Here is a 13477-nt window from a genome sequence, read left to right on the forward strand (position 1 = left end):
GAGTTGACTGGATGATTGTTCTGCTTAACTTCTTTCTGACTTCACTTTAAAATCTCAACAGATGTGGTTTTATTTTACCTTGTTGCAATTGTTTCAATTGTACTTTTATTTTTCCTAATATAATTTTTATCTTTCTAAATTTATTTTGTTTTTATTCTTTGGTATTGTACTGCTTTTTTGTTTCTTACTTTTTTTTTTTTTTTTTTTTACCATGCCACAAAGCTTGCGGGATCTTGGTTCCCAGGCCAGAGGTTGGGCCCGAGCTCCTATAGTGGGAGCTCCATGCCCAAACCACTGAACAAACAGTGAACCTCAGACCCCAGGGAATATCAGTTGGAGTGAGGCCTCCCAGAGGTCCTCATCTCAGCACCAAGACCCAGCTCTATCCAACTGCCTGTAAACTCCAGTGCTGGACGTCTCAGGCCAAACAACCAGTAAGACAGGAATACAGAACCACCCATAAAAAAAAAAACAAAACAAAATGAAACGACAAAAACTTATGTTACACATGAAGGGGAAAGGTAAAAACCTACAAGACCAAATAAATGAAGATGAAATAGGCAACCTACCTGGAAAAGAATTCAGAGTAATGATAGTAAAGATGATCCAAATCTCAGAAACACAATGGAGAAAATACAAGAAACATTTAACAAGGATCTAGAAGAACTAAAGAGCAAACAGACAGTGATGAACACAATTATTAAAATTAAAAGTACTCTAGAAGGAATCAATAACAGAATAACTGAGGAAGAAGAACGGGTAAGTGACCTGAAAGATAAAATGTTGGAACTAACTGCCACAGACCAGAATAAAGAAAAAAGAATGAAAAGAAATGAGGACAGTCTCAGAGACTTCTGGGACAACATTAAACGCACCAACATTTGAACTATAAGGATCCCAGAAGAAGGAGAGAAAAAAAAAAGGGATTGAGAACATATCTGAAGACATTATAGTTGAAAACTTCCCTAATATGGGAAAGGAAGTAGTTAATCAAGTCCAGGAAGCACAGAGAGTCCCATACAGGATAAACCCAAGAAGAAACAGGCCAAGACACATATTAATCAAACTATCAAAATTAAAAACAAAGAAAAAATATTAAAAGCAGCAAGGGAAAAGCAACAAATAACATACAAGGGAATCCCCATAAGGTTAACAGCTGATCTTTCAGCAGAAACTCTCCAAGCCAGAAGGGACTGGCAGGACATACCGAAAGTGATGAAAGGGAGAAACCTACAACCAAGATTACTCTACCCAGCAAGGATCTCATTCAGATTCGATAGAGAAATTAAAACTTTTACAGATAAGCAAAAGTTAAGAGAATTCAGCACCACCAAACCAGCTTTACAACACATGTTAAAGGAACTTTTCTAGACCTGAAACACAAGAGAAGGAAAAGACCTACAAAAACAAACCCAAAACAATTAAGAAAATGGTAATAGGAACATACATATCAATAATTACCTTAAATGTAAATGGATTAAATGCTCCAACCAAAAGGCACAGACTGGCTGAATGGATACAAAAACAATACCTGTACATATGCTGTCTACAAGAGACCCATTTCAGACCTAGGGACACAGACAGCCTGAAACTGATAGGATGGAAAAAGATATTCCATGCAAATGGAAATCAAAAGAAAGCTCGAGTAGCAATTCTCATATCAGACAAAATAGATGTTAAAGTAATGACTATTACAAGAGACAAAGAAGGACACTACGTAATGATCAAGAGGTCAATCCAAGACGAAGATATAACAATTGTAAATATTTAGGCACCCAACACAGGAGCACCTCAATACATAAGTCAAATGCTAAGAGACATAAAAGGGGAAATGGACAGTAACACAATAGTAGTAGGAGACTTTAACACCCCACTTTCACCAATGGACAGATCATCCAAAATGAAAATAAATAAGGCAACACAAGCTTTAAATGACACATTAAACAAGATAGGACATTCCACCCGAAAACAACAGAATACACTTTCTTCTCAAGTGCTCATGGAACATTCTCCAGGATAGACCATATCCTGGGTCACAAATCAAGCCTTGGTAAATTTAATAAAACTGATATCATATCAAGTATCTTTTCCAACCACAATGCTATGAGACTAGATATCAATTACAAGAAAAAAACTGTAAAAAATACAAACACATGGAGGCTAAACAATACACTACTAAGGAACCAAGGGATCACTGAAAAAATCAAAGAGGAAATCACAAAATACCTAAAAACAAATGACAATAAAAACATGATGACACAAAACCTATGGGATGCAGCAAAAGGAGCTCTAAGAGGGAAGTTTATAGCAATACAATCCTACCTCAAGAAACAAGAAACATCTCAAATAAACAACCTAACCTTACACCTAAAGCAATTGGAGAAAGAAGAGCAAAAAAACCCCAAAGTTAGCAGAAGGAAAGAAATCATAAAGATCAGATCAGAAATACATGAAAAACAAATGAAGGAAATGATAGCAAAGATCAATAAAACTAAAAGCTGGTTCTTTGAGAAGGTAAACAAAATTGATAAACCATTAGCCAGACTCATCAAGAAAAACAGGGAGAAGACTCAAATCAATAGAATTAGAAATGAAAAAGGAGAAGTAACACTGCAGAAATACAAAGGATCATGAGAGATTACTACAAGCAATTATATGCCAATAAAATGGACAACCTGGAAGAAATGGACAAATTCTTAGAAAAGCACAACCTTCCTAGACTGAACCAGGAAGAAATAGAAAATATAAACAGACCAACCACAAGCACTGAAATTGAAACTGTGATTAAAAGTCTTCCAACAACAACAACAAAAAGCCTAGGACCAGATGGCTTCACAGGCAAATTCTATCAAACACTTACAGAAGAGCTAACAGCTATCCTTCTCAAAGTCTTCCAAAATATAGCAGAGGGCAGAACACTCCCAAACTCATTCTACAAGGCCACCATCACCCTGATACCAAAGGCAGACAAAGATGTCACAAAGAAAGAAAACTACAGGCCAGAATCACTGATGAACATAGATGCAAAATTCCTCAACTAAATACTGGCAAACAGAATCCAACAGCACATTAAAAGGATCATACACCATGATCAAGATGGGTTTATCCCAGGAATGCAAGGATTCTTCAATATATGCAAATCAATCAATGTGATACACCATATTAACAAATTGAAGGAGGAAAACGATATGATAATCTCAACAGATGCAGAAAAAGCTTTTGACAAAATTCAACACCCATTTATGATAAAACACTCTCCAGAAAGTAGGCATAGAAGGAACTTACCTCAACATAATAAAGGCCATATATGACAAACCCACAGCCAACATCGCTCTCAATGGTGAAAAACTGAAACCATTTTCTCTAAGATTAGGAACAGGACAAGGTTGCCCAGTCTCACCACTATTATTCAACATAGTTTTGGAAGTTTTAGCTTCAGCAATCAGAGAAGAAAAAAAATAAAAGGAATCCAAATCAGAAAAGAAGAAGTAAAACTGTCACTGTTTGCAGATGACATGATACTATCCATAGAGAATCCTAAACATGCTACCAGAAAACTACCAGAGCTAATCAATGAATTTGGTAGAGTAGCAGGATACAAAATTAATGCACAGAAATCTCTTGCATTGCTATACACTAATGATGAAAAATCTGAAAGAGAAATTAAGGAAACACTCGCATTTACCACTGCAACAAAATGAATAAAATACCTAGGAATAAACCTATCTAAGGAGACAAAAGACCTGTGTGCAGAAAACTATAAGACACTGATGAAAGAAATTAAAGATGATACAAACAGGTGGAAAGATATACCATGTTCTTGGATTGGAAGAATCAACATTGTGAAAATGACTATACTACCCAAAGCAATCTACAGATTCAATGCAATCCCTTGCAAACTACCAATGGCATTTTTCACAGAACTAGAAGAGAAAATTTCACAATTTGTATGGAAACACAAAAGACCCCAAATAGCTAAAGCAACCTGGAGAAAGAAAACTGGAGCTGGAGGAATCAGGCTCCCAGACTTCAGACTATACTACAAAGCTACAGTAATCAAGACAGTATGTACTGGCACAAAAACAGAAATACAGATCAATGGAACAGGATAGAAAGCCCAGAGATAAACCCACACACATATGGTCACCTTAGGAGGCAAGAGTATACAATGGAGAAAGGACAGCCTCTTCAATAAGTGGTGCTGGGAAATCTGGACAGCTACATGTAAAAGAAAGAAATTAGAACACTCCCTAACACCATACACAAAAATAAACTCAAAATGGATTAAACACCCAATGTAAGGCCAGACACTGTAAAACTCTTAGAAGAAAACATAGGCAGGACACTCTATGACATATATCACAGCAAGATCCTTTTTGACCCACCTCCTAGAGAAACGGAAATAAAAACAAAAATAAACAAATGGGACCTAATGAAACTTAAAAGCTTTTGCACAGCAAAGGAAACCATAAAAAAGATGAAAAGACAACCCTCAGAACAGGAGAAAATATTTGCAAACGAAGCAACTGACAAAGGATTAATCTCCAAAATTTATAAGCAGCTCATGCAGCTCAATGTCAAAAAAACAAACAACCCAATCCAAAAACGGGCAGAAGACCTAAATAGACATTTCTCCAAAGAAGATATACAGATTGCCAACAAACACATGAAAGGATGCTCAACATCACTAATCATTAGAGAAATGCAAATCAAAACTACGAGGTATCACCTCACACCGGTCAGAATGGCCATCATCAAAAAGTCTACAAACAATAAATGCTGGAGAGGGTGTGGAGAAAAGGGAACCCTCTTGCACTGTTGGTGGGAATGTAAATTGATACAGCCACTATGGAGAACAGTATGGAGGTTCCTTAAAAAACTAAAAATAACTACCATATGACTCAGCAATCCCACTGCTGGGCATATACCCTGAGAAAACCATAATTCAAAAAGAGTCATGGGGACTTCCCTGTTGGCACAGTGGTTAAGAATCCACCTGCCAATGCAAGGGACATGGGTTTGAGCCCTGGTCCGGGAAGATCCCACATGCCGCGGAACAACTAAGCCTGTGCACCACAATTACTGAGCCTGTGCTCTAGAGCCCACATGCCACAAATACTGAAACCTGCACGCCTCGAACCTGTGCTCCACAACGAGAAGCCACTGCAGTGAGAAGCCACTGCAATGAGAAGCCTGTGCACCGCAAAGAAGAGTAGCCCCTGCTCACTGCAATTAGAGAAAGCCCGTGCACAGTAATGAAAACCCAACGCAGCCATAAATAAATAAATAAATTTATAAAAGAAAAGAAAAAGAGTCATGTACCACAATGTTCATTGTAGCTCTCTTTACAACAGCCAGTACATGGGAGCAACCTAAGTGTCCATCGACAGATGAATGGATAAAGAAGATGTGGCACATATATACAATGAGGTATCACTCAGCCATAAAAAGAAAAGAAACTGAGTTATTTGTAGTGAGGTGGATGGACCTAGAGTCTGTCATACAGAGTAAAGTAATCAGAAAGAGAAAAACAAATACCGTATGCTAACACATATATATGGAATCTAAAAAAAAAAAAAAAGGTTCTGATGAACATAAGGGCAGGACAGGAATAAAGACACAGATGTAGAGAATGGACTTGAGGACACGGGGAGGGGGAAGGGTAAGCTGGGACAAAATGAGAGAGTAGCATTGACATATATTCACTACCAAATGTAAAATAGATAGCTAGCAGGAAGCAGCTGCATAGCACAGGGAGATCAGCTCAGTGCTTTGTGACCACCTAGAGGGGTGGGATAGGGAAGGTGGGAGGGAGATGCAAGAGGGAGGGGATAGGGGGATATATGTATATGTATAGCTGAATCACTTTGTTATAAAGCAGAAACTAACACACCATTGTAAAGCAATTACACTCCAATAAAGATGTTAAAAATAAAAAAAAACTCAACAGAAAATGATGATATTATAAGTAAACAGCCAGTCAAAATCATATCTGCTCAACCTGCTTGATGCCATGAAGAATATCCACTCAGCTTCCAGTCCCCAAGAGCAGGAAGCCAGGTGATTACCTTCCAGATCCTGTCTCTGAAAAACAGAATTCTGGATGGACATTTCCTGTCTCTCACCGTCTGGTGTTTCTTTGTGGGGAGAGGGGTATTCTCCAAGTATCTGCTTTTGAAAACTGACTTCAAAATGGAATTTAGGAAATCACTCTCATCTCTACACCACCTCTATCTCCTCCCTAATCTCTCTCCTCAACACCACATTACATCCTGTTCCTATATGGCGTGTGGGTCCCCAGAAGTCTACTGCAGGAGAACATGTATGACCTCTGGTCAGTTGAGGTGACTTTCTCCTGGACAGGTGTCTTGTGTCAACTGGACCTGATGACATGATGGTAGAGGTGCCGGCAAGGCCTGTCTCAGAGTGGCAGTGCTAGTGGAGAACTCCAACTATCTCCCCAAGGCCCTCTCTTGCTCCTTAGGCAAAGGAGGCTCAGGGAGTGTTGTGAGCAGAGCCCAGAACTGATTCCTAGACCAGGGCCCCTTCCACCAGGACATGTGCTGAGCTGTTTCACTCATGCACTAATCAATCACACATTTAGACAACTACTTAGTCCACAAATGTTCACTAAGCCTCTACCGTGGGAAAGCACAGAGCTGGGGTCAATAAAAGGAGCAGGAAGAAGTGCTGGTGCTGAATTCATTTATTAGTTCCAACAGTTTTTTTAATGTGTGGAATCTTCAGGATTTTCTATATATAGTTCATGTCATCCGTGGACAGAGATCATTTTACTTCTTCGTTTCCAATTTGGATGCACTTTATTTCTTTTTCTTGCCTAACTGCTCTAGCTAGGAATAGGGAGGGCTTTTTAAAGGCTCTGCCTGTGGCCCCCTCTCTCCCCCTCTCCCCCTCTCCCCCTCTCCCCCTCTCTCCCTCTCTCTCTCTCTCTCTCCCTCCCTCCCTCCCCCCCCCCACCCACTACCACCACTCACTCCAGTCTACTTTAGCTCACCTTATACATGCAGGAAAAGATGGAGGGAGGCATGCCAAAATGCCATACGTGTATACTTGAGGGTTGAGAGTGGAAGGAGCAGGGCTTGCTTGACAGGGACCTTATTTCATGTACAAACTTTTATATGATTTAAAATTTTCAACAAATATGTACTAACTCAGTTAAAAACATTTTCATGTCTTGAATAACAACAACCAAAAAGAATGACTCAACAAGCACTATGGTAACTGTGTTTCTGCCTAATGGGAGATCTGTTTTCTGTTTAGACTCAATATGAAAGTTACTCTTTTCACCAAAGAAATTAAGTATAACGTCCCACCACCACCACATTGGCAGCAGAATATGGAGTGTTCAAAAGGAGCAAGACTATAGCATAATCAATTTTTTTAAAAGCTATTGAATATTTTAATAAATAGCAAGTAGCAAGCAGTTAGCAAAAAGCATACTGAAAGATTTAATTTCTTTTAAATACCAACGATGCAGGACGCATATAAAAAGAAATTTAGCAAGTAAAAGCAAATCATTTCCTACAATGCCTTTGAAAGTAGTTTCTACCATTATTTTCTACATTCACTCCTTGCTGCTTTTACATGGTATTTAACAAAATTTAAAATTGTTTTAACTATTTGTCATTTATTTTTAGTCTCTCCCTCTCCCCATAGAATATAAGTCCACAGGAGTGGGAACCATATCTGTCAATTACAGTCACTGGCAAATGATAGGTGCTTAATTAATTTGTTGGATGAATGGATGGATGAATGAAAACAATGATAAAGATCTTTTAAATAAGAAAATAACAATCTCAGAACAACTTACTGTTGGATAAAAATAGAGTAGAAAACTCCTTAGAGATCAAAAAACCTGCAGGATATAAGAAGAGAAAATTGGCAGATTGTAGAGAGAATACTTGGCTAAGGGTTTTCATCAGTTTTTTAGTGAAGAGAAATTGCAAATTACTACCTTAGTTTTACTGCCTAAAACAATATCTAAAACTTATAAATTGGAGTGTGTGTGTGTGTATACTCAAGTTAACTATAGTATAAACTCTACAGATTTCTCCAATTCATAATGCAAGTTTGGTGTTTGGAAAGAGGATGCGTTTGTGGCCAGACCAACGTGGGTGTGAATTCCAGCCCCAACACTATAGAGGAGTGTGTGTGTGTTCCTGATTCAAACAAACTGTGAGGAAATATTTACAAAACAATTGGGGAAATTTGAACACCAGTAGAAGGTGAATGATGTTAGGCCACTGTTCACTTGGATAGGTGGTACTAACAGCGTTGTGGTTACATTTATAAAGGGTCCTCATCTATGGAGACGTGTATTGTGGATGGAGTGGTACGATGTCTGGGATTTGCTTTAGAATAATCAGAGTTGGGGCTGGCTAGGAGAATGGATAAAACAAGATTGACTGTGGTTGCTGAAGCTGCTGTTGGCTGCACAGGACTTCACCATTCTATTCCCTTTATTTTTGTATAAATTTGAAATATTTTCATAATCAAAAGTTAAAAAACAACCCAATACATATGTACAGGTTAGAATAACACACTAGTTCAGTGACTCTGGGTAAGTTTCAAACCTTTTCTGAGTCTTAGTTTCCTCATCTGTAAAATTGGAATATGGGGTTGGTCAAAGAAGTTTGTTCAGTTTTTTCCATAAGATGGATCTAGTAGTGCTTAGTTGTCTTTAACTTCATTCAAAACAATTTTGTTAGATTGTACTGTGACACCTCTCACATCAGCGTGAATTTAAAAAAAAAACTTATCGGGCTTCCCTGGTGGCGCAGTGGTTGAGAGTCTGCCTGCCAACGCAGGGGACAAGGGTTCGAGCCCTGGTCTGGGAAGATCCCACATGCCGCGGAGCAACTAGGCCCGTGAGCCACAATTAATGAGTCTGCGCATCTGGAGCCTATGCTCCGCAGCAAGAGAGGCCATGATAGTGAGAGGCCCGCGCAGCGCGATGAGGAGTGGCCCCCACTTGCCGCAACTAGAGAAAGCCCTCGCACAGAAACAAAGACCCAACACAGCCATAAATAAATAAAAATTTTAAAAACTTATCAAAATTGGTGAATTTTAGGGCTTCCCTGGTATCACAGTGGTTAAGAATCCACCTGCCAATGCAGGGGTCACGGGTTCGAGCCCTGGTCCGGGAAGATCCCACATGCCGCAGAGCAACTAAGCCTGTGCGCCACAACTACTGGGCCTGCACTCTAGAGCCCGCAAGCCACAACTACTGAAGCCCGCATGCCTAGAGCCCATGTTCCGCAACAAGAGAAGCCACCGCAATGAGAAGCCCATGCACCGCAACGAAGAGTAGCCCCCGCTCGCCACAACTAGAGAAAGCCTGCACGCAGCAATGAAAACCCAACGCAGCCAAAATTTTAAAAATTAATTTTTTTAAAAAAATTGGTGAATTTTTGTGTAGCCATTTTCATATTGCAGATGGAAGAAAAAAGCAACGTTTTCAGCATATTATGCTTTATTATTTCAAGAAAGGTAAAAATGCAACTGAAACACACAAAAAGATTTATGCAGTGTATGGAGAAGGTGCTGTGACTGATCAAATGTGTCAAAGTGGTTTGCGAAGTTTCGTGCTGGAGATTTCTTGCTGGACGATGCTCCACAGTAAGGTAGATCAACTGAAGTTGATAGTGATCAAATGGAGACATTAACTGAGAACAATCAACTTTATACCACGCGGAATATAGCTGACATACTCAAAATATCCAAATCAAGCGCTGAAAATCATTTGCACCAGCTTGGTTATGTTAATCGTTTTAATGTTTGGGTTCCACGTAAGCTAAGTGAAAAAAACCTTCTTAACCAAATTTCTGCATGCGATTCTCTACTGAAACATAACGAAAACGTTCCATTTTTAAAACAAATTGTGACAGGTGATGAAAAGTGGATACTGTACAATAATGTGGAATGGAAAAGATCATGGGGCAAGCGAAATAAACCACCACCAACCACACCAAAGGTCAGTCTTCATCCAAAGAAGGTGATGTTGTGTATATGGTGGGATTGGAAGGGAGTCCTCTATTATGAACTCCTTCCAGAAAACGAAACGATTAATTCCAACAAGTACTGCTCCCAATAAGACCAACTGAAAGCAGCATTCGATGAAAAGCATCCAGAATTAGTCAACAGAAAACGCATAATCTTCCATCAGGATTATGCAAGACCGCATGTTTCTTTGATGACTGGGCAAAAACTGTTTCAGCTTGTCTAGGAAGTTCTGATTCATCCACCGTATTCACCAGACAGTGCACCTTCAGATTTCTATTTATTTTGGTCTTTACAAAATTCTCTTAATGGAAAAAATTTCAATTCCCTGGAAGACTGTAAAAGGCACCTGGAACAGTTCTTTACTCAAAAAGATAAAAAGTTTTGGGAAGATGGAATCATGAAGTTGACTGAAAAATGGCAGAAGGTAGTGGAACAAAGTGGTGAATACGTTGTTCAACAAAGTTCTTGGTGAAAATGAAAAATGTGTCTTTTATTTTTACTTTAAAACCGAAGGAACTTTTTGGCCGACCCAGTAATAATACTTATGTCATAGATAGCTATGAGGTTTAAATAATGTAATACATATATCAAACATAAGAGTGACTGGCACATAGGGCTCATAAATATTAGCTGTTGTTGACATTAATATTATTAGGGAGAGAGACAGCACAAAATCTGGATACATATGAAGCAAAAGGTCAACCTAGGCACAGGGATTATGGGTGATTTTAATGTTCTTTTTTTTGTTTGTTTAAATAACTAATATTTTTAACAGTGACTATGGATTATTTGTATAATAAAAATTAAGCTTGAATGCTGCCTCAAATCCTTTCATGAATGAAATGGAACTACCTAATGAAAGTTTAATGAAATTGAATTAATCATTAATTGAAAATTGTCAAGGATCAAGGGAAGAAGTCACAGGAAGAAAGGTGGGGCAAGGTCCAGGGGAGTGGACAAAGCTGGAAGTGACAGTGAGCCCTCTGGAGAGGAAAGAGGCCTCCAAAAGCTCTCCAAGGACAGCCTGCCCCGCACAGCAGTCCTTTTTGCTTAGTTGTTCTTTTCCTCCACTATAAAAATTGGGTCCTTGCCTTTTTACTGTCAATATATTTTCTCCTTAGAAGAAAGCAGCCTTCAAACAAACTCAATTATCACTCTCCCAAGGACAACTCTCAAACCCACATCACCAATTCTCACTGTCTCTGAGCTGCCTGCCAAGCAATTTCAACTTGGTATGCTCATTTTCACCTTAAATCTCAATATTTCTATAATGGCACAAATCCTGTTCCACTCCCACAATATGACACTTATTATGACACTTAGTACTGCCTTTCCAATTCCACTAGGACTCCAGTCTCCAGAGGAAAAACCTCCCTCTCTGCCCTCACAATTGATTCTATTTGACAACATCATAGTAGCCTATTATGTGCCAGGCACTAGGGTTAGAAAGATGAAAATATGTGGATTCTGCTCTCAGGAGTCAGTGCTTATGCCAGTGTCCCTGTCTGGAGTGTCCTTTGATCATTTTTCACTCCGTAAACTCCTATTCACCCTTCAGTGCCCAGTCAAATGTTACCTCTTTTGTGACATCTTTCTGACTTCTTCCTCTGAGGTCTCAATTTGGCACCTGTTGCCTTGTATCATGATTACTTGTTGTGGAAGAGGCTGAGAATTGTCTTCAAATATTTAGTATCTCCTCTTCTCTCATAGCAATAGATTCCCTAAGTTTTAGCCCAAGAAGTGACCTCCCAGAATAAAGACTGCATTTTACATCCTCCCTTGCAGTTAGTTGTGGCCACATGACAAAATTCTACACAATGGGACGTGAAAGAAAGTGAGGCAGACAACTTCCAGGGAGAAACTTTGAAAGGAGGGATTATGGTCTTCTTTCCCACTCCCTCCATCCTTCTGACTGGAGCAGAGATGGACTGTAAGCCCTCTTGGTTCAGGCAGATAAGGGCAACACCTGATGAAGCAAAGCCACCACACCAAACCTGGGATGCCTACCTCCAGCCTATCAAGTAAAAGAGAAGTAAACCATTTTATTTAAGCCACTGTTATTCCATGTCTCTGAAATAGGCAAGTAAACCTATTTCTTAAATAATATACTTGCCTACGTCTGACCCCCCCGCCAAAGTTGTATAATTCTTGATGGTATTACACACATGTAATTGGAGCCTCCAAACAAGAGGAAGAAAAGCATGAGGCAGAAGGAATATTTGAAGACATAATGGCTGAGAATTTTCCAAAACTGATAAAAAACCCCAAGCCACAGATTTAAGAAGATGTATGAACTACGTACATCTATACAAGCAGAGTAAATACAAAGAAAACCATACCTACCATGCCATATTTTTAAAACTGGTAAAAATAAAGACAAAGAGAAAAGTCTTGAAAGCAGTCAGAAAAAAAGACACCTTTATTTGCCCAGTGCTTGGAACAGATCAAGCTCCTGAAAAATATTTGCTGAATGAATGAATGATGACTTGGGTGAGTGTTTGATTGACTCAGATCACGTTGTTGCCCAGCATGTTGTGGTAGAAACACTGGAATGGGTATCAGGAGACCCGTGTTCTAATTCCAGCTCTGTCTTAATTAGCAGTAGGAAACTAGACAACCATTTACTTCCTCCAGACTTGTTTCCTTGCTACAAAATGAAAAAGCCAGATTTCTGACTCTGATAATGGCAGAGTAGCTTGTGGCAGACCAACCCTCCCACAGAGAACATCTCAAAACCTAGACAAGATATAAAAGGCAAAAAAAGTTTAATAGTATTGGAGAGAAACCTTGGCAGCCAGTACTTGAGGAGACAGGATCTCAGAGAGAAGGGAACCAAATGAAGTGAGTTCAACAATCTGCCAGCACTTTGCCCCACAATGTTCTTTCTGATTCATCAGTAGTTCAGGATGAGTGAATAAAAACTCCAGCAGAAAAAAGAGCCTAAGAGTTTGGGAAGCTAACCTTAGCTCTCAGCAGCTGCACAGGGTTGAGGAGACAAAAACATGTCCCTTGTCCTGGAAGCTATAAAAGTTCTAATTTAAAATAAAATCTAGTAAGTCATGGATGTGGGTTAAGATCTCTGAGGTAACCACTAAAAGAAGAGTAAAAGAATTATAATAACAAGCTAGTAGAAGAGGAAATTCAATGATAAATATATTTCATTTATCCATAATCCATGGAGACAGAATGCACATTTGTGGTTACCAGGGACAAGGAGGGGAGGGGGAAATAGGGAGCAACTGCTTAATGGATGCAGGGTTTCCTTTCCGGGTGATGAGAATATTTTGGAACTAGATAGAGGTGGTAGTTGTGCAACACTGTGAATGTATTACATGCCACTGTGTTGTCCACTTTAAAATTGTTAAATTTTATGTTATATGAATTTCACTTCAATAAAAATTTTTTAATTTCAATAAAAATGACAAAAATGTGTAAAATACTTGATTTATACAAA

This window comes from Delphinapterus leucas, chromosome 2 (genome assembly GCF_059928025.1).
Source record: "Delphinapterus leucas isolate spDelLeu-1000000601 "Yukka" chromosome 2, BTC_Dleu_Yukka2, whole genome shotgun sequence".
In the NCBI taxonomy this organism is placed as follows: domain Eukaryota; kingdom Metazoa; phylum Chordata; class Mammalia; order Artiodactyla; family Monodontidae; genus Delphinapterus; species Delphinapterus leucas.